The 18,750-nt window shown below is 60.3% G+C and overlaps 1 protein-coding gene across 13 annotated transcripts in view; it reads right to left on the bottom strand.

The window, feature by feature from the left end:
* Window positions 1-14,689, bottom strand: part of Mef2d (myocyte enhancer factor 2D) — a 29,055-nt gene extending 14,366 nt beyond the window's left edge. For 3 of the 13 annotated variants that reach the window (XM_004871214.4, XM_087203469.1, XM_004871216.4), the window contains exon 1: window positions 14,327-14,685. The gene's annotated coding sequence lies outside the window, so the exon portion shown is untranslated. Of the gene's footprint in view, window positions 1-813; window positions 1,922-1,966; window positions 2,080-2,744; window positions 6,020-6,042; window positions 8,112-10,450; window positions 12,350-14,326 lie in introns of those variants that run through there. The other 10 variants (XM_087203465.1, XM_004871217.4, XM_087203466.1 and 7 more) reach the window with 8 other exon arrangements.
* Window positions 14,690-18,750: the final 4,061 nt, after the last annotated feature.

Raw genomic sequence — 18,750 nt, 5'->3', positions numbered from 1 at the left:
CCTAAAATTTATTTGAAGAAAGGGCTCAGGTGCTTAAACAAGCAAACAAATAAACAAGAAGCTGCTCCTAGATCAGGGATAGGCAACTTTTTTCTTTGTGGTGCTGGGGCTTCACGCATATTGGGCATGGGCTCTACCACCAGCCACCCCTAACCCTGGCAAATTTTTCCTGTAAAGGACCAAACAAAACATTTTGGGCTGTGCAGGCTACACTTTGTACTGCAACTACTCAATTCTGCTACTAGAGCACACAAGCAGGGCACAGCACTAACATTACCAGTACAAAAAAGGGCGCAGTTCCCCATGGCCCCACCCGCTCTCGAGGCCTAGGCCGGGTCTGGAGCCCAGGCTGACTGAGCGGAGCTTCTCGAGCAGCCCCTGGTGCACTGGCAAGGCCCTGCACGGGGACAGGCACACACCACCCAGTGGGTCCCACAGAACCAGTGTTCATAGGAGCACAACCTGGCCCTGCACAACCCCAGGGGTCGAGCCAGGGAAGGGGCACACTCAGGTGGGGCAGGGGCACACAGGCTGCACAGCCTCTGGGACCAGCGAGGCCCAGGGCAGGATGAAGATGACCTGAAGGCCACTTCAGCCCTGTCATTCCAGGAGTCCCTGCATCAAGGATGGAGCTTCCTGGGAAATGAAGAGGAGGACACGACCACCCCCACCACCTTTCTGTGGTCCTAGGGAGTGAACCCAGTGCCTCGTGCAAGCTAAGCAAACATCTTACCACCAAGCTACATTATCAGCCCTTTTTATCATTTAACTTTGAGACGTGGTCTCACTAAGTTGCCCAGGTTGGCCTCAAACCTGTGATCCTCCTGCCACAGCCTCCTGAGTAGCTGAGATTACAGGTGTGCATCACAGCGAAGCCACTCTACATGGGTCCTGTAAGGAGTGTGGAACAGAAAGGTCCGGCTCCAACCTTGAGCTGCCCCTCCACAGAGCCCCTGCCCAAAGACCCTACCACAGAGTGCAGGAGGAGGGGCCTGTCCCCTGCTCTCCCAGCTGGGGGAGCCACCCAAGGTGGAGGTGACGGAGAACACCCCACACACCGCCACGCTCCTGAGCCTCCTGGAGCCTTCCCAGCCCCATCCACATAGCCCCCAAGTGCCACAGGAGGTGCTGAAGTCAGCCCCAAATCCTGGCCATCGAGGAAAGAGGGCAAGGGAAGGACGCGAGTGTGGAACTGGCAGCTCGACGACCCTGCCCACTCACCCAGCCCAAGACCGACCCCAGGTCTCGCCGCCCAGCTGGAGCTCTGCACAGGGAGCCGGAGCCGCAGAGGACAGGACACTCCTGTGCCTCCTCCAAAGACCCTCTCCCATCTGCTCTGCTGGGGACAAACCCAGCACCCTCGTCCTCCAGGTGGGCCGTGGCCCTCGCCTCCTCCAGCCCCTGCACACAGCAGCCCCGAGTGAGCAGCCCAGCACACATCTCGGCCCAGAACCAGTGCCAGCCGCCCCATTCCTTGCCCGTGACCCCATCTTTGCCAAACTGCTCTGCAAAGATGCCAGGCACAGGACGTCGGTCCCCGCGTCTCAGTGAAGTTCATGGACTGTGATGCGGTGGGGCTGGCAGGGCACTCAAGGCCAGGATACCAGGACCAGGTGGCTTCTCATCCGGGTCCTCCAGCCTGGGCTCTCTGGAAGGGCTGAGAGGCTCTGTTCAGAAGCAGGCCTGCCGAGTGAACCTCGATCCCTTACGGTCAGGACGCTGGGAAAGGACCCACTCCTTGTCCTCGGGACACTCAAAAAGCCACCTTGTGATCTTTCTAGCATTTACAATGTAAATAATTACATTTCTGTGCTTCTACTTAACGCCTTGCTCCCCTATGAGACTGAAGCTTCATGAGGGCATGGACTACTTAGTCCATCCTCTGACGGCTCAAGGGCTGTCTGTAGAAAAAAGACTGTCTCACTGTTCGGACCCCAGTGAGGAGGAGTCCCTCCTACAGTCTGACCTGTGTTGGTCCTGCTGCAGTGCCAGCTCGTCTCTGTCCTGGGTCGCCGTAGCCCTTCCTCTTCCAGCTGCCCTTGAAGCTCGTCTGTCTGGACACCCCCACCCTCCCACCACCTGCCCTCCCATCCCCAACCCTCCCCGCCCTCGGCTTGGCTGGTGCAGAGGGTGAGATTCTAAAGTCTTCTAAGGAGCGGCCCTGAGCACATGGAGATGGAGAGGATGGAGTTGCTTAGGCAACTGTCGCCTGGCAACCAGCTCCCTGGCTGATCTCCTACACCGCCCCCCCCACCCCCGCCTCATGCTGGGGAAGCTGGGATGCGAGAGGGATCAGGGCTGAGAAGGCAGGGAAGCCACAGAGACCCACTGAGTGTCCTCTGGTAGAGGGAAGTCAGGGCCCCATCCATCCCCACTTTCTCCAAGGGAGCCCAAAGCACTTTGTATAATTCCATGCTTCCCAAGGCCCCTTCCCCACTGCTGCCCCCACCCTGTGCGAACACCACCAGAGAACCCTACCCACCACAGCAGCCTCAGTCCACACTGCCTCTCTCCCCTCTGCTGTCCATTCCACAGTGCTGCAGGTCCTTTGCAGCCCTGGGACAGGAACATGAACTCAACCATGACTCTGGAGGAAGGGCAGCTGAAGTCCAGATGGCCCCAAGGACCCTAAACTGACCCCGTCCAAGGTGTGGAGGCCTACCCTGTCCAAGCTTCCCTCCTACCTCATCAGGGAGATTTTAATGAACACCTGGGCCTCCTCAATTAGCCCTCTGTCTAATTACCTGCCCAGCTGCCAGGAGCCGGAGGCCTGGGCGTCTGTTCTCCAGATGTGCGTCCATCCCAGCCTGGCCCGGCCCATTCCTCCCCTCCTCTCCAGGACCTGGCCCTTGGCTTGGGAGGACTCTGAGCCTGAGACAGACACCTTCTGCTCTTGGGAGGATGGCTGCAGGGCCTGCTTCATCCCAACCTCAGGCCACAGCCGTGACTCCTTCAGCTGCACCATCCCCATGCCACACAAGTAACCCCCGCAGGGTCCTGGACAGGGCAGAGCTGGCCAGGACAGGACTCCTGGGCCGGGCAGGGTAGCAGGCCTTTCTGATGGAGGTGCAGGAGGAGCAAGGGGAGAGGGTTGGGCCCAAGTCTGAGCGGAAGGGCAGCTCCAGGGAAGTCTTGCAAACAAGAGAAGGGGCAGGCAGGAGCAGGACCAGGTGGGCCAGCAGGACACCAGGGCATGCAGGGAATCCAGAAGGTCCCCACAAGCAGCCATTTTCCAAACTGGGATACAGACCCAATAGGAACTGTGGGTTGTTTATATGCAAATCAAGTACAAATGAAATGCAAAAGGAACCCAAAGGGGGAATAGTTTGGAGGGGGCAAGAGAGAGGGAAGGGCCCTGGCCTCCCCAGTGTAACACCTCTTGGTACCTGAGCAATATTCAAACCACTCTCAGGTTTCAGAATGATGCTATCTCAGTTCCTGTGTGGGGTGGCCTGGGCTGTGGGGGGCAGTCAGGGCAGCCCCCTGGAGCTGCAGCTGCAGCAGGCTGAGGAGGGCTGTCCTTCCTGAGGCCTGCAAGAGGTCTGCTTTCCAGCAGCCAGCTCCATCCATATCTCGGCTTCTCCCTCACGGCTGCCCAGCCCTACTGGCCCTGTCACAGGGGCTGGGACATGCAGAGGAACTGCAGGGCACCCATTTCCAAAGCTCTACCACCAGTGTGGGTCACACGGAGCAGATGCCCAGAGAGGCTGTGGGCACCCTGCATCACAGAGCAAAGGTCTCCACTGCTCTTCCCAGTGAGGAGGGCGCTCTCATTAGGCGGCCTCCATCCTTCCCTCCCAGGCTGCTCTGGGCTGCAGGCTGTGGACTGCAGGGAAGACAGGAGGCGCTGGAGACAGCTGTCATCCCTCCTCCCGCCCCTTCCCTGTGGCTGGGCTGCAGGGCATGAAATAAGCAGCAGGCGCTGGGGGAGGGGGGGTGACAATCCAATCCACCTGTCACCCCCACAGTCAGGCGGCCTCAAGCAGCCTGCTCACTAATGAGGGAGGGAGGCGTGGGTGAGGCAGACACGGGAGGGGGACACAGACACACACACAAGAAAGGAGACAGAGAGGCAGTGAGGTCAGGAGGCAGCGTGGGACAGAAAGGGAGAGGGCATCTGAGCAGGGGGAGCAGGCGGAGCCCAGACAAAGACCTAGAGACGTGGGGACAGGCAGGCTCGGCAACCACTCGTAGGCCTGGCTCGGGACCGGCACCGGGTGCCAGGCACCATCCCTGCCCTCTGAGAACTTGCAGTCCAGCCAGGAGGCAGATGAGCGGGGGCAAGGGCCCACAGAGGTGGCCCTGGCGAGGAGCTTCCCAAGGGGAGGCCGGCCTGGCAGGGGTGCAGGTGCACACCTAGGACCAGGCCTGCCCCAATTCCTCTCTGGAACCTTTCCGGTCATTCTCCCACTCAGCCTGGGGCCTCCCGGGACAGACACAGGCTAAGGACCTCTGGGAGAAGCGGGGAGGGAGCCAGCGCCCCCAGGGCTCGGGCATCTTCCTGAGGTTCCCAGGGCAGGTCCTTCCTCAAAGGAAGTGGACGCTGTCTCTTTCACGGCCCGACACTGCCTCTCCCTGTCCCACTCAGCCCCATTCTCACGGCCTCTCCCGCAGGCGCCCTCCTGGGCCCCTCTGTCGTCCTCTTTGGCTCCATTCTCACCCACTCCCACCTCAGCCCCTTCACCCCGGAGTTCCAGGGTTCGGTGGCGAAGGCAGGTTCTGCCTGGCAGGCTCACTACCCAAAACCTGGTTCCCACCACCTTCCCTTCCCCCAGCCCAGCAGCCCCGGGGCTGGGCAGGGGCTATTTTTAGCCTAGGCACTGAGCTAATTTTAACTCACCGCCAGGGGACCTGGGGCGGGCAGGCTAGGGGTCAGTCAAGAGAGCAGGCCTGGGGCAGGGGTGCTCTCAGGCCCCAGGAAACCCAGGAACCAAGGGGGCAGCCACTGCAGCCTCTGTGTGCCAGACAGGAACCCACTTGAGGGGCCCTGGGTGGGGAGCAGGGCCCAAGCCTTCCCCAGCTTCCCTGGACGCCTCTCCCTGCCCTGCCCTGCCCAGGCTTCCCGTCTCTCCGCCCTCCCGGGCAGTCCTCCTGAGATGGGTCATCCTGTTCTTGGTGCAGGTCTGTCTCCCAAACCTCCTCCCTGTCCGGCTTGTCCTTCCTGCAGTCTAGCTCTCATCCTTCCTGCAGCAGCTGTGTGGAGCGCCCATGGAGGTGGTGCCAGCACCTCCCACCCCAGCCCAGGGCTTCCCCTCCCGGCCTTTGGGTGGGCTCCCAGCGACCCCACCCCAGGAAGTTCCCAGAGCCACCCAGGCTGACCTCGGGAGCAGCCGAGGCAGCAGGAGATTGATCCCAGCAGAAAAGGGTGAGTTGAGGCAGGGCAATGAACAGCCTGGAGAAACACGGATTCTGGAGGCCTGGGCTCTAGTCTCTTCTCATGCTCTAACTCACTGCATGACCTTCAATTAGTCACTGCCTCTCAGGCTTCAGCCCATGGCTGGTCCACGGGCCCGGGGATGGATGCCGCACAGGGTACCCTTTTAGCCGGGGCATTCCACTCCTGTGCTCTCTGGAGAGGCCCAAAGGAAGGGCCAGCGGGGTGCCCAGGTGGAGAGGGGAGGTGGGTGGAGGCTGGAGCAGGAGGCGTGGGCTGACCAGGAAGAGGGGCTCTCTCAACAGTAGCCCCCTCAGCCGACCGGGCCAAGGCTGGGGGTCATTAGGGCAGGCACTCACGCAGTGGCGAGGTGCCCCAATGGCCTTGCATGCCCGTGGTGCCTACCAGACCAGGGCTCGGGTCCCCAGTCAGTCACGTCACCGGTGGGGCCAGTTCCAAAACTCAACCCGGTGCCAGAGCACCAGTCATGCAGGACCGTGCATCTGCACGGGGATTTGCGTGCTTCTCGAGCTCATGGTTCCATCCCAGGACAGGGGTGCCCACCCAGCATCTCATGGCACCCAGGGGTCCCTGTAAAGCTCCTGGCACCCTGGGTCCATCTTTCTCTTCCTGAAAACATTCTTGAGTGTATAAATGCACGCACCAACCTGGTCTAGAGGTCTCAGTCCCAGGGGCTGAGGATTTAGCTCAGTGGTTCCAGCGCTGGACTTGCAAGCGCAGGTCCTGAGTTCCATCCCTGGTACCAGAAAAAAAACCTTCCCCCCAAATTTGCTGGGGATTTAGCTCAGTGGTTTCACCGCCTGCCTTGCAAGCGCAAAGACCTGAGTTCGATCCCCGGTACCAAAAAAACAAAAAACAAAAACAAAATGGCACACTAGAGCTCTCAGTCCCCCTTTGTGCTCTACTGCTGCCCAAGCAAGGACTGAGCTTAAAAGAACTTGACACACTCCCACGTGGCCCCCAGGATGGGGGAGCTGCCATGGGAGGGGACAGCTGTCCTTTACTTCCACTTCATCCTGTGTCTAGACCCCACCTGCGACAGTGGAGAGGATGGCCTATTACAGCAATTAGATAGATGTCAACAGGGCCAGGATTCAGCTCAGTGGTTCCACTGCCTGCCTCGCAAGTGGAAGGTCCTGAGTTCGATCCCTAGCACAAAAAAAAAAAAAAAAAGATGCCTTTAGATAGACATCAACCAGGTGTGGGGGCACAAGTCTATCACTCTAGCACTCAGGAGGCTGCCCCAGGAGAAGCAGAAGTTTGAGGCCAGCCTGGGCTATACCCAGTTCAAGGGCAGCCTGGACTACACCTCAAGACCCTGCCTCAGAAAAAAAGGTTAGAGGTCACACTATGTGAGAAAGGACCTCTCAGGGCTGAGCCTGGACTCAAAGTAGTCTCAAGGGCTTTGTGGGAAACCACCCAAGCAAGCATGGGGAGTTAGTGACAGCCAGGGGGACACGGAGCCCCAGGCAGTGTGATCGACCAATGGGGCTGGCAGACACCCAGCCCCCCCCCGAACTCTGACCTCCATCTGTCCAGTTACAGCACCTGCAGTCCGGCCACACCTCTGCAACAGCGAGCCCCACGGGTCTCCTGGCCTGGGAAGCCCTCCCTGCTATCTAGCCCCATCCCTCGAGCCGTCACCAATTCTTCCACTACCACCTAGGCCCTTGTAGTCATCTACACCAGAGGTGGACAGGGGCCCCTGGCCATCAGAAGTCCTGTGGGGAGAGGCGGGAACCGTTGGGGTTGTGACGGTTAGTGTGTCACCTTCCATCTCCCCACCCTACTTCCCCCGGGGTCTCAGGAGACAGAAGTGAAAGCGGCAGCTGGGCCTTGGGGGCGGGTCAGCGTGAGAGCCGTTGGGATGAGAGCAATGCCGAAATCGAGCGAGAGCGGAGAGCCGCGTCTGAGCTCCTGCCGCTGTCAGGAGGGACTTCCGGTGGAAAGGAGAAGGGGGGTGCGTCCCAGCTGAAGGAAAAGCTGGCTGGAGAGGCAAAAGTGGGGAGCAGCAGGGACACAGTCTCAGAAGGGCGCCTCTTCCAGGTCGCTTAGAGCACCAAGGTCTCTGTTCTCACCCGCAGAGCAGAGGCAGGGCTGCTCTGGCTGAAGCAGACAAGGGGGCCACGCCTGGGCTGCGGGGACCCGAGGCGAGGCGGGGAGGGAGGGCCTGGGGCCTGGGGCCTCTGACTGGACGGCACAGCTGGCGCGCAGCACTCAGTTCACCTCCGCCTAGGACAGGGGCCCTCAAAGAGGCCAATCCACTCAGGGAGCAAATCCTCCTAAACACCATGCCCTCCAGAAGCCACCAGGATTTAAAGAGGCCGCTGGGGCAGTGGCAGGGGCTGGGGCTCCTTGGGACTCCAAGGACAGTCCTCTAAGCCCATGGCAGGGAGGGAGCGTGGCGGGCAGCAGGCAGCTCTTACAGGATTAGCTTGCTGCTCTCAGGAGAGGTGCCAGGTGGGGCTGAGAAGCCCAGGCAGTGCAGGGGCCCTGGAGGACTGGGTAGGGGTGGGGCAGGACCTGCAAAAGGCCCTTCGACATGTGTCCCCAGATCTGTGCCCCTCGCCAAAACCTGGCTTCTCAGGCCCTCACGAAGACACCGAGCAAACACCCCTCTGGCTTGGCAAGGAAGGGCCCCTGCCCACCAGGAGCTCCCTCCACTCTGCCCGTCCCACTGTCTCTCATCTCAACTTTACAACCAGAGCCCCACCCCGAGAACAGGTGAGGGCTCCCCTCCCCTGCCCCACGTCCCCTTCCCCACGTCCCCTTCCCCCACAGGCTGACAGGTGGGGGAGACAGAAAGCAGCAGCTGGGCCGGGACACCTGTCCCCACTCAGCCTGCCACAGGGTCCTGACGGGACATCAGTGCAGAGGCAGGCAGAGTGGGGCTGACCGGGAGGTACAGAGGTCAAGAGGAGAGGCTCTGGGAAGGTCTGAGGCACCAGCTCTGGGGCAGCCATTCTGCTGGCCTAGCCCATCACCCCTACGCTCACGCCTGCGGGAGGGGAAAACCTCAGGGTCAAGGGCGTCCCTGACCGCCTCGGTCCCTCTAAGATGGGGAGAGCCCAGCAGGGCGAAGCTCTGCTCTCCCCCCTCGCCTCTCAACAGGTGCCTCCCTTGGGGCTGGGGAATGGTCTCTGATGTGTTACAGCTGCTGGTGGGCTTGGGGGGAGGAAATGAGGGGGAATAAGAAGCGTACACCTGGGGACCCTGGAGATCGAACGACCGAGCGAGGTACAGAGGGCCAGGCCCTGAGTCACGAGCGGCAGGACAGCAGGACAGCAGGGCAGCGCTGGGCTCGGCGCAGCCCCTCACCCCACACCCCGAGCCCTGACCCGCAAGGCCCTTCTCAGCCCCTCGCTCCACACCCTCGCAGGCAGGCACCAGGCGGCAGGCAGCAGGCCCCGGGCCAGGCTGAGCCGCAGCCGCTGTCAGAGCCGCCCCACCTCCTTCCTTCCCATGGGAGTCTGCGGACGTCCTCCCCTTCTCCCCTTTTCTCCCGGTCTCAGACAGGGACCCACTGCACAGGGGCACAGACTTGCCCGGGGCGCGGATGAGGGGAAGAGGAGGCTGGACTGAGAGCAAGGCGGCCTCCCTCCCCGGGTTACACTCCTTCCTCTGCGGCTGTGCCACTGCCCTCACCCTCCACATGTGCTTCTCCCTCCTGGGTGGCAGCTGAAGGGTCCTGACAGGAGCCCGCACAGGGCTCCAGCCCTTCCCTCCTGTGCCCACGCCCTGGCTTTGGGCTCTCCCATGGCCCTCCAATCTCAAGACAGGGCCCTCTCTGGGAGTCCAGGCAACACCCCTCAACTGCCCCAAGCCCTAACGCTGCTTCGGCCAGGACAGCCTACCGGGCTGGACTTGATGACTTCTCCTCAAAGGTCTCCCTGGCCTCCTTTCCATCACCCTGCCCGCCAGGCAGGGGCCTTCCTTTGACCTCAGACAAAAGCTCAGTGGTAGAACATTTGCCTAGCATGTACCCGCCCTGGTTCAATCCCCACTACCACCAAAACAACAAAACAAAACCAAACCCTTGCCAGGGTGGGTGGTACATGCCTGTAACCCCCACACTTGGGAGGCTGAGGCAGGAGGATTGTGAATTTGAAGGAAGCCTGTGCTATACAGAGTTCAAAGGCCAGCCCAACTATATAGGGAGACCCTATCTCAACGATAACAATAACAAGAATAATAAATTTTTAATTAAAAAATAAAAACTCAACCCCTCAAACTGGGAAAGCTTAGCTACATCATTTAAATCTGAGATTTAGTTTCCCCAATTACAAAAAAAAAATTAGTTGCGTGGACAAACCACGTTTGCAGGTCACAGCAGCCCCCACAGAGTCTGGCTACAAACTGGGGCTTCCTGCCTCCAGCCCCACCATACACGAGTCCCTGTCCTCATACCCTGGAGAACTGGGCCAACAGGATCTGGCCTAAAGGGGAGGCTCCTTTGACCAGGGAGCAGAAAAGGCTCCTTGCCTGGCACTCAACTGTCTGCCCACCTCTCGGGGAGCAGCCCAGAGCACCCGGCCAAGGGCACCAAGCCAAGGCCAGTGACCAGGCCTGAGTGCAGTGCCTCCCGGGAGGGCATGTTTAAATGAGTAAATATGGTCCCGCCTGGGTGTGGCCAGCCACAGGCCAGAGCCTGGGACAAGTCCCTCCCTCCCAGCCTAGGCAGAAAGGAGGATGCCAGACAGCAGGCACCAGGGCCCTGTGCAGAGTTCGAACACATCCCCTGTCCCTCTGTCCCCCTGTCCCCAACTGCCAGTGCCAGCCAGAAGCCTGGCTTGGTCCCCTCAGGGCCCTGGCTGTAGCCTGGGAAAAGGACAAAGTCAGGTGTGGAGGGCTCGGCTGGATCACCCAGGCTGAGGGTCCTCGCCCAGATGCCCAAGGACTCAAAGGCAGCCCTGACCCTCAGACTGGCCTCGCTCATCAGGGTGAGAAAGAGGGCAGCAGAGACCAAGACAAACCACCCAGATACCCAGGGGCTCGGATCACCGAAAGGTGAGACTCGGGGACACCTGGAAAGCAGAGGCCCCGGGGGCGACTTACCCAAGGACACAAGGCCAGTCTGGGGGACCACAGAGGGAGAGGCGGGAGGGATGGACATCAGCCAGGGCTCCCGGACTCACAGCCACGCTCTCTACTTTGCAGACAGGGCCCTGCCTGCCCATCTGCGGTCTAACCTCAGTCCCTCCTGCTCCGGCCCAGGCCCCTGCTTCAGAATTCTTGCTGTGCCCTTCGCCTCCCTGCCTCCGGTCTGCCACCCCATCCTTACTCTCCAATCCTTTAATCATCTTTGCCATTTGCTCACCCCCACCCCCCACAGGGTGGCAGCTGCTCTGTGGGTGTCTACACACCCAAGTATGCACCCCACACCTTCATGCATGCGTGCCACTGAACACCGTGGGCCTGCCAGGTGCACCTGGGCCTGCCAGTCTGCACGACCCCCACCCTGCCTGCCTGGCTCCAGGACACACGCTTCACAGAGCTGTCCATCCCAAGCGGGGGGAGAGAAGGGGAAATAAATACTCCAGGAGCCAAACAGCACCAGCTCCACCAGGCCGAAGGTCAAGGCCTTTCAGCAGAGCACTGGAGAAGAAAGTGCTTTGAGATCCCCTCTCTTGTTAAGGGCCATCTTTCTCTTCCTAACCTAGCTCTGCTGGTAAAGCCCCCCATCCCCCCAACCCTACAGCACTGGTGATTGAACCCAGGGCTCTGTGCACGTTTGGCAAGGGCTCTACCATTGCGCTACATCATTTATTCATTTATTTATTTATTTGAGACAGAGTCTCACTATGCTGCCCAGGCTGGCCTCAAATTTACAATCCTCCTGCCTCAGCCTCCTGAGGAGCTGCAGGGGGGAGTTCTTCCTGAAGTCTAAGCTCCATCCAGCCTGCTGTCATTGTGGACAGACAAGGCAACATCAACCACAACACAGCCAGCTGTCGGCTTCTAGAACAGAGCTCTTGGCATTTAACACCACCCTTTCCCCCATGAGTAAGTCACCAAACTGGGACAGAAGGACAGAAGGCTGGCCGGACTCCGGCCCCATGACAGGCTCATAAAAGCCACTGGCAATTACAGTGATGCTGAGGCTGTGCTGGCCCCACCACAATCTTCCCCTTCCTTCCTCCCTGTAAAAGGGATGCAATGCTCACACCGGCTGGTCCCAGGGATGGAGACCTTCTCCACCATGGTGCTGCAGACCCCAGATGTGACCCCCATGGCAGGCTCCAGGGCTGCACGGGATCCCACACATTTCAGACCTGGGGGAGACGCAGCTGTGACTGCCCTGGCCAGCAGGCCATCCTCTGACGCCTCTCCTCCATGAAGGCCTTCACTGTCTGGACTAGACAGGGAGCAGCTGGCTCAAAGGCAGCGAGCACATGCTGGGCCCACCGCTTGTCCCCAGACCCTCTTCCACCAAGTGTGTCCACCGGGGCCCACACCAGGGCAAGGCAAGCACTAGGACTCCCTGACCCAGTTGGAGGGGGCAGGCCCAGGCCTCTCTGGGGCATGGGGGTCAGGGGTGTGCACAGCAGAAACCCCTTCCCACGGCAGGGCCAGCAGAGAGGGTGGGAGTGGCTGGGCCACAGTCAGTAAGGGCCTAACCCCAAGGCCTCGTCGGGCCAGGGCCCAGATGCCTTGCTGCTGCTGCTCCAGCCTCCAACCTGGGGAGATGCCCTCCGCCTTCTCCTCCCCATCACACCTCCCAGGAAAGATGAAAAAAAAGCCCTGCTGGAGAGAGATTATATAACAGCAGCCAGAAAGACTATCACATCTTCCAGTCTATGAGAGGAGCCAGGAGTCAGGAAAGGCAGAACCATGAAGCCCAGGGGCACCAGGCACAGAGTGGGATGGACAAGGGGCAGCACCTGCCACTACTCCAAGTCCTTCACCACTCAGCTTCAGGCACTGGGCACAACAGTCATTAGCTCCAGCCCAACCCCCACCCCTTCCCTTCCCCCAACACAAAGGCTGTCACGCTCTCTGGCTGGGTCCTGCTTCTCCCCTTGGAGCAGGGGCCCCAAGAGCAAGGCTTGTATGTCTTCCTTCCTAGAGCTCCTCTGTACTATGCAGCACGCCCCAGAGAGTGGAAGGACTAATGCTCTGACAGAGACGTGCTGCGTGATGTCAGGAAAAAGCTCAACCTCTCTGATCACTCACTACAGTAGTGTCAGTTAAAATTCCTCCCCAGTCCAGAGAAACTCCTTACAAATGTGCACGTGGATGCACACACACACACACACACACACACACGGACACACACCTGGAAACACACAAAGGTGTGATGGGGACAGGGGAGTTCCGACAGACTCAAGGGCCCAGTGCCAGGCCTGGGGCAGGTGGGAAAAGCGCTACATGGAAACTTCAGCACGCCCCAGTTACCCTACATGAAAAGGCCCTCGGCCACTCACTCCTACACTGATCCCACCCCCCACCCCGCTCCTGCCAACACACTGGGAAACCACAGGAAGGAAATTCATTCCCAGGCAGGCCGTGGGAGCCAGGACAGCCAGGCCAGTCCCAGAGCCAGGGTGACCCCATGGCCACAAGTTAGCGGACATCTGTGAATAGACACGTTCCTTTTCAGTGCTCTCCTCAGCTACTAAGAGCTCCCTGCCTGGGGACTGGTGGGGACGGGGAGGGGACAGCTCCCTAAGTCCAGAGCACCCAATCTCTGGCCAGTGCAGGCTCCGCTCCTATCTCCAGGCCAGAGCAGCCCAAGGTCACGGGCCCAGACGGCGAACTTCCCATAGTCCAGGGTGGGCCCTGAATATCAGTGGAGAACTACAGAGGGGGTGAGGGAGGGGAAGGAGAGCCACCCCCAGCCCAAAGACACGAGGCCTCTCAAGAACTCAAATGGGGGGGCTGGGCAGGAGGACACAGGATCTGCCCTTTGCGACCTCCCCCAGCCCAGCAACAATGCAGGAGGTGAGGGGAGCGGAATGGCAGGCCCAGGATAACCCAGACAGTGGCCCGCCCGGTGCCCCTACCCAGGAGCCCTCCTCCTCTGGGGGGACCTGGAAGAGGTCAGTATGAATCCCCTGGGTGACAGGCTCTTTTCCCTGTCCCCGTGAGCCCCAGCAGCTGGGAAGAGGGCTGACACCGTGCGAAAAGGAGTGCACCTCAGTCCATTTGGTCCCCCCTACTAAGGGCCCCCAACGCTCCCCCAGACAGAGCCCCCTCCCAGCCCAGCCCAGCCTGCATAGGTGGAGAGAGGACTGGAGAACTCCTGCCCAGATGTTGAACAGCTGCAAACTTCTGGCGGGGGGGGGGGCTCTGCAGCTGGGGTTGCTGACAAGCCTGATGAGGGTCTCAGAGCGGGGCTCAGAGGTCTCCAGGAGGGTCCTGCGTGCCCACCTCTGGCGCTACTCCCCGTCCCAACTCCGCAGGCACCGGGCGAGCGCGGCCCGAGACTCGCGCTCTCACACCCCAACCCACCACCCCGGTGTCATCTGAATAACATCCCCCGCCCTCCCCCGCTTCCCAAACAGCTGCGGCTGCCCCCGCCCTCCCAGGCCCCCTTCTGCACCATTTCGGGCCAAGGAGGAGGGGACAGACGGCGAGGGGGAGGGGGAGGGCCGCAGTTAAAATGTCAGCGCTCCGGCTGTCACCGGAGACCCCCTCCGCGGAAGGCGCCCCTGCCCCGCGCTCCAGGCCGTCGTCACCCCGCCGCCCGAGCCGGCGCGCCCCCAGCCCGCCCGCCGCCCCACCCGAGCCTGCGCGCCCCGGGGACCTGCGCCCAGCCACCGTCCCCACCGCAACTCCCCACACACAGTCCCCTCGCGATCGCCCGCCCGCCGCGAGTCCCGCCCGGGCTGCCCGTCCACGGCGGGGATGTCCAGACCCCTCCACCCGGCCCCACGACGGTGGGGGAGGGGGCCTCTTAAAGCGGCAGGCGTCCTGTTTTTCCCTACTCACCAGCCCCTAGGAGGGGAACGGGGTGTCACCGCAGGGAGCGGGCGGCCCTGGCCCCGGGCCCAGAAGCTCTTCAACCCCGGGAGGCCGCGGCACCGGGCGGGGGAATCACAGACGAAGCCGGCGTCCGCGCGGGCCCTGGGCGGCGCCGGGGGGCCCAGGCCCCCGTCGTGCGCGCGGGGGCAGGCGGTCGGGCGGCGGACGAGCGGGGGACCGGGGCAGAGCGCCCGAGCCGCTCCGACTGTTGTTGATATTTTGCTTCCTTCCTCCTTTCGGGCTCCAAAGGTAACTCCTCCAGCCCCCGGGAGTCGAGGCCGACGTAGGCACAGCTCAGCCTAGCTTGAGGGGCGGGGAGAGCGGGGCGATGGACAGGGGGAGCCGCCAATGGGAGGGACTGTGGGGGCGGGGCCCTCCGCGGGGCGGTCCCAGACTTCGGCCCCGCCCCTCGCTTCCCGGGGCGGCCGAGGCGGGCCGGCCCCCACCCTGTCCGCCGCCTCCCGAGCTCGGCCACGGCGCTGGGACCGGCGGATCCCTCCGCCTGCAGAGAGGGCGGGCGAGGCCCGGAACCTTCCCGGGAGGGGCCGGCGCTCACGGGGCCCTACGAGCTGGCCGGACGAATCGGCACTGCAGCCCCCGCGCTCCTGGAGGTCTTCCCGGGGAGGCCGGCGGCGACACGCATGCGACCTGGCGCCGCGCCCGTCCGGGCCCGGAGAGTTAGGAGATGGGGGTCTAAGAGGCGGATGGGGGAGACTGAAAGTGGCGAACAGGCTCCGTCTGCCCCGCTCGGAGGGTGACAAAGCTCCACTTAAGAGACCACGTTTTTTCTGGGGGCGGGGGTGCTACCTGGGAAGCTGCCTACCGGTGACAGCCCCTTCCCTCCGGCCCGGCTGGGCAGACGCCCAGCAATTTAAAGCGACAGCTCATTGCTCTCGGGTGACCTAATCTTCAGGGCTGTGGGCCCCAGCGCACTTAGGCGGAGGGGGCAGTTTAAAGGGGCGGGACCCGAGGACCCCACCACTTCACAGGAAACACCCAGCAGCATCTCATTAAAGAAGCAGTAGCAGCGATTTTTAAACAATATTTTCTTAAATTCCTGGTTGCCTCAGGGCGTGGTGAATGTTGAGTGCCTTGCAACAAGAGTGTGGGTGTCCTGGTCCTGAACGACTGGCCCATCAGGCATCCTGGCATGCAACCCTGCTGTCTGTGCATCCTGCTGCTCCTTACCTGGCACTTGAGGAAATGCCAGAATCTGGCTTAGACCTTAAAGAATCCTGAAGAACAGAAGGGCGCTCAGTTCTTCATCACACACCCTGATTTCTATCTGTCTAGCCCTGATTTTCCAGACAAAGACCCAATTCTGGATGAGAGCTGAGGAGACCAACATCTGCAGAAAAAGGAGCGAGGCAGGGTGTTTGGGAGCTGACTGCTGCGGCCTGGCCGTCTAGGTTCAAGCACCCACAAGCTGTGAACCCGGGCGTGTTATTTAACTTTACCTCAGGATCCCAGTGGCAAAATGGGGATGGCCATAGCAGGGCCTAGCTCGTGAATGTGCGGTGAAGATTGTTAAGTCAGTGCCTATGAGTGCACTGCGTAGTACAGTTCATGCTGCTTTACGTGGACCCAGACCTCCGGGCCAACGTAGTCTGAAAAGACCCCCTAGGCCTACCCGGGAGGCAAGTTCCGCAGATTGTTCTACTGATAGGTCGGATCTCTTTGGACAGGAAGCCAGCTTACTCCTCTTTCCTTGGCCTCAGTTTCCAACACTTCTACCTGGTCCCTCTTTCAGGAAGCCTGATTTTTAGTGTCCCGCTTTGTCCCCAAATGCAGCTTCTCAGTTCCTTGTTGGTATGGGAGATGGGGCCAACAGCAGAGGATGTCGGGGCTCCCTGCCAGGCAGGGCTAGCTTGCCCCAAAGACTTCAAGGTAGGTAGGAGGAGCACATCCATCCCTTCCCCAAGGACTTGGAAAGCCAGAGCCTGTGCCAGGGTTGAGGTTGTGGCAGTCGCAGGATGGGAAAGTGCCTCCACCAGTGGGGAACCTCCCCTCACTTGTGGCCTCTATTTTTAGTGCTTCCCCAGGCTCTAGCTGGAGAAACCGTTTAGTCATCAGGGTGTTTATTTTCTGGCTGTTTCCGACGTCGGGAAAGCAGAATGTTGAGACTGGAGACATCCAAAGCTGCTGGAAAAGACTTCTTAGGAACAGGCTTGGGAATGCAGCCTTCAGACCTTGGGTCCCAGATCCTGGGGGGTGAGAGGAGCAGATTGGGCGAGGGGCAGCCAAGCCCGCAGGAGACCAAGAGAGCTAAGTTCTCAACTGGCCTCCAGTTGGGAGGCTCTCCAAGCCAGAGGACCCTCTGGCCCCAGTTCTATTTGAGGGATTCTCTCCAAAAACACAAGCAGCCCCAGAACAAATTCTTTCCCAGGGTTGATTCCCAGAAACCCCCTCCCCATTCTCGAGTAAGTCCACGGTGAGCCTCCCGCCAGCCACAGCTCCAACCAATCTCCAGGTTGAGGCAGGCCTGCCAGGGCTCTGATTGGCTGGCTGGTCCTCCCAGCCTTGGAAGGTTGGGTCCCGCACTCAGGAATGAGGAAGGAAGGTGAGTCACTTGGGAAGAGTATTAATGGGCCCAAACCTGAGGGAAAAGGGAGTGGAGGGAAAAGCTCAGGGACTGAGTTGGAGTGTCCTGGACCCTGATATGCTGTTGTGGTAACTCACTAGAGAACAGAGGAAGTGTGGATGCAAAAAGTAGCACAGAATTTGGAATATAGAGAAAGTTTCATGGAGAGAAGTAACAGACACCACAGAGTCTTGATTTCAGGGAGGACTAAAAGGGTCTAGGGAGTAATGCTGCTGGAAGTTAGATGAAAATGAGGAGTTCCTGAAAGTGACTCGCTGCATCTTTTTTCTCCAGGCCCCTAGATTTCTCATCCCACTCTGGGTTTAAAAGGACTGAGCAGGCTCAGATGTTTGGGTCTCTTTCATTTTTCCTCCCCTACTTCAGGCTGCCTGTCCATCTTGAGAAAAGTCACCTAGAAGCCCCAAATTGCTGTAAAATCCCCTAGGATCCAGTCCCTTTGGTGCCCACCAAAGTCCTAATGAGAGTATGTTGTGCACACCTCAAGTTCATATGGCTGAGGACAATCTGTGCTCCTATTATCTGCCCCTTCCCAAAGTTCCCTAATCCAACTTCATTTGGAAAGTTCTTCCTCATCCAGCTCTGCCCTGCCCCGACTGTTTCTCTACCTGCCTGCTGTTTCATAATCCAGGGAGCCATCATTCCTGGTCGAGCCTCTGTCTGACTGCTGAATGGCTGCCTCTGACCTGCCCCACCTCCATCTGGACAACCTGCAACCCCCTGTCGCCACTACCTCGCCCTTTCTAACCCCCTTGAGTTTTTGAGTGATCCCATTAAAGGCCACAGTCTCCCACATCTGCCCCCTCAGAGAAGGGAAGGACCGACTCCCCGGCGGTGTACGGTAGTTTAGTGCACACATTCTCCCTCTGCCTGCTCCTACAGCACTCTATTCTGTGGATCCTCTCAGTATACAGCGCAGTATCCTGACATTTGTGGGTTTTGGTTCACTTTTCCTGACCAGAGTCTGAGCTCCTAGAGGGCAGCAAACTATAGTACTCAACCTCGGGTCTTCAAGGTTCTTCAGGACTAGCCCGGAACGAGCTCACCAAATGTGTTGCATGAATCTGTGTGTGTGTTCATGTGTGCGCGCTCTCCCATGTGCGCATGTGCAGCTGTGCATCTGCGTTGAGATTATACAAACTTTACTGAACACTTCTGTTTGTCCATGGAGAACTGTGCTAGCCAAGGCACGGATGGGAATCTGGTCTGGGGTCCCTACAAGCTTCGCTTCAGGCCAGGCTTGGGCGGGGGGGGGGGGGGCGGAGTCAGGCAGAGCGCTGTCCAAGGATAGACTGGTAGAACGTGTCCCACCCAGCTCGGTACCAGGGTGCCTGGGACCAGGCCTGGGGCAAAGGGCAGGGGCCCCACCCCGGAGCGCAGGGGGCAGGGAGCGAGTGCCAAAGCCAGGTCCTTGGTCAGTGCATCCCCCCACTTGAGCTCTCTGCCCCAGGCTGGGCAGGATGTGGTGGCAGCTGCAGTAGGGTGGGCAGGATGTGGGGGTGGGGGCAGCTGAAACGCAGCCTGACAGTCGTCTCCACAGCTCCTCCCTCCTTCTCTCTTGCCCCCCCCCCGCCCTCTCCCGGTCACGTGCTCCCAGCTTGGGCACCAGCGGACTATTTTCCTCTTTCCGCGGAAGGACATAACTGACAGCGCAAACGCGAGTCACCACCTACTTTACCTGCACCACGCCTTTTTCTGGCTCGGCAGCCCAGGACGGAAAGTTTGCCGACATTTCTTTAAAGCCCTGATCGCTAACTCGGAGTGGCCCCTTTAAATGCAAATGAGCCGCCTT

The sequence above is a fragment of the Heterocephalus glaber genome, unplaced genomic scaffold, assembly GCF_053883595.1.
Source record: "Heterocephalus glaber isolate CG9 unplaced genomic scaffold, H.glaber_assembly_v1.0 deba00001795, whole genome shotgun sequence".
Classification (NCBI taxonomy): Eukaryota; Metazoa; Chordata; class Mammalia; order Rodentia; family Bathyergidae; genus Heterocephalus; species Heterocephalus glaber.
Note: the sequence above shows the minus strand (reverse complement) of the source record. Positions and strands in the feature narration are given on the sequence as shown.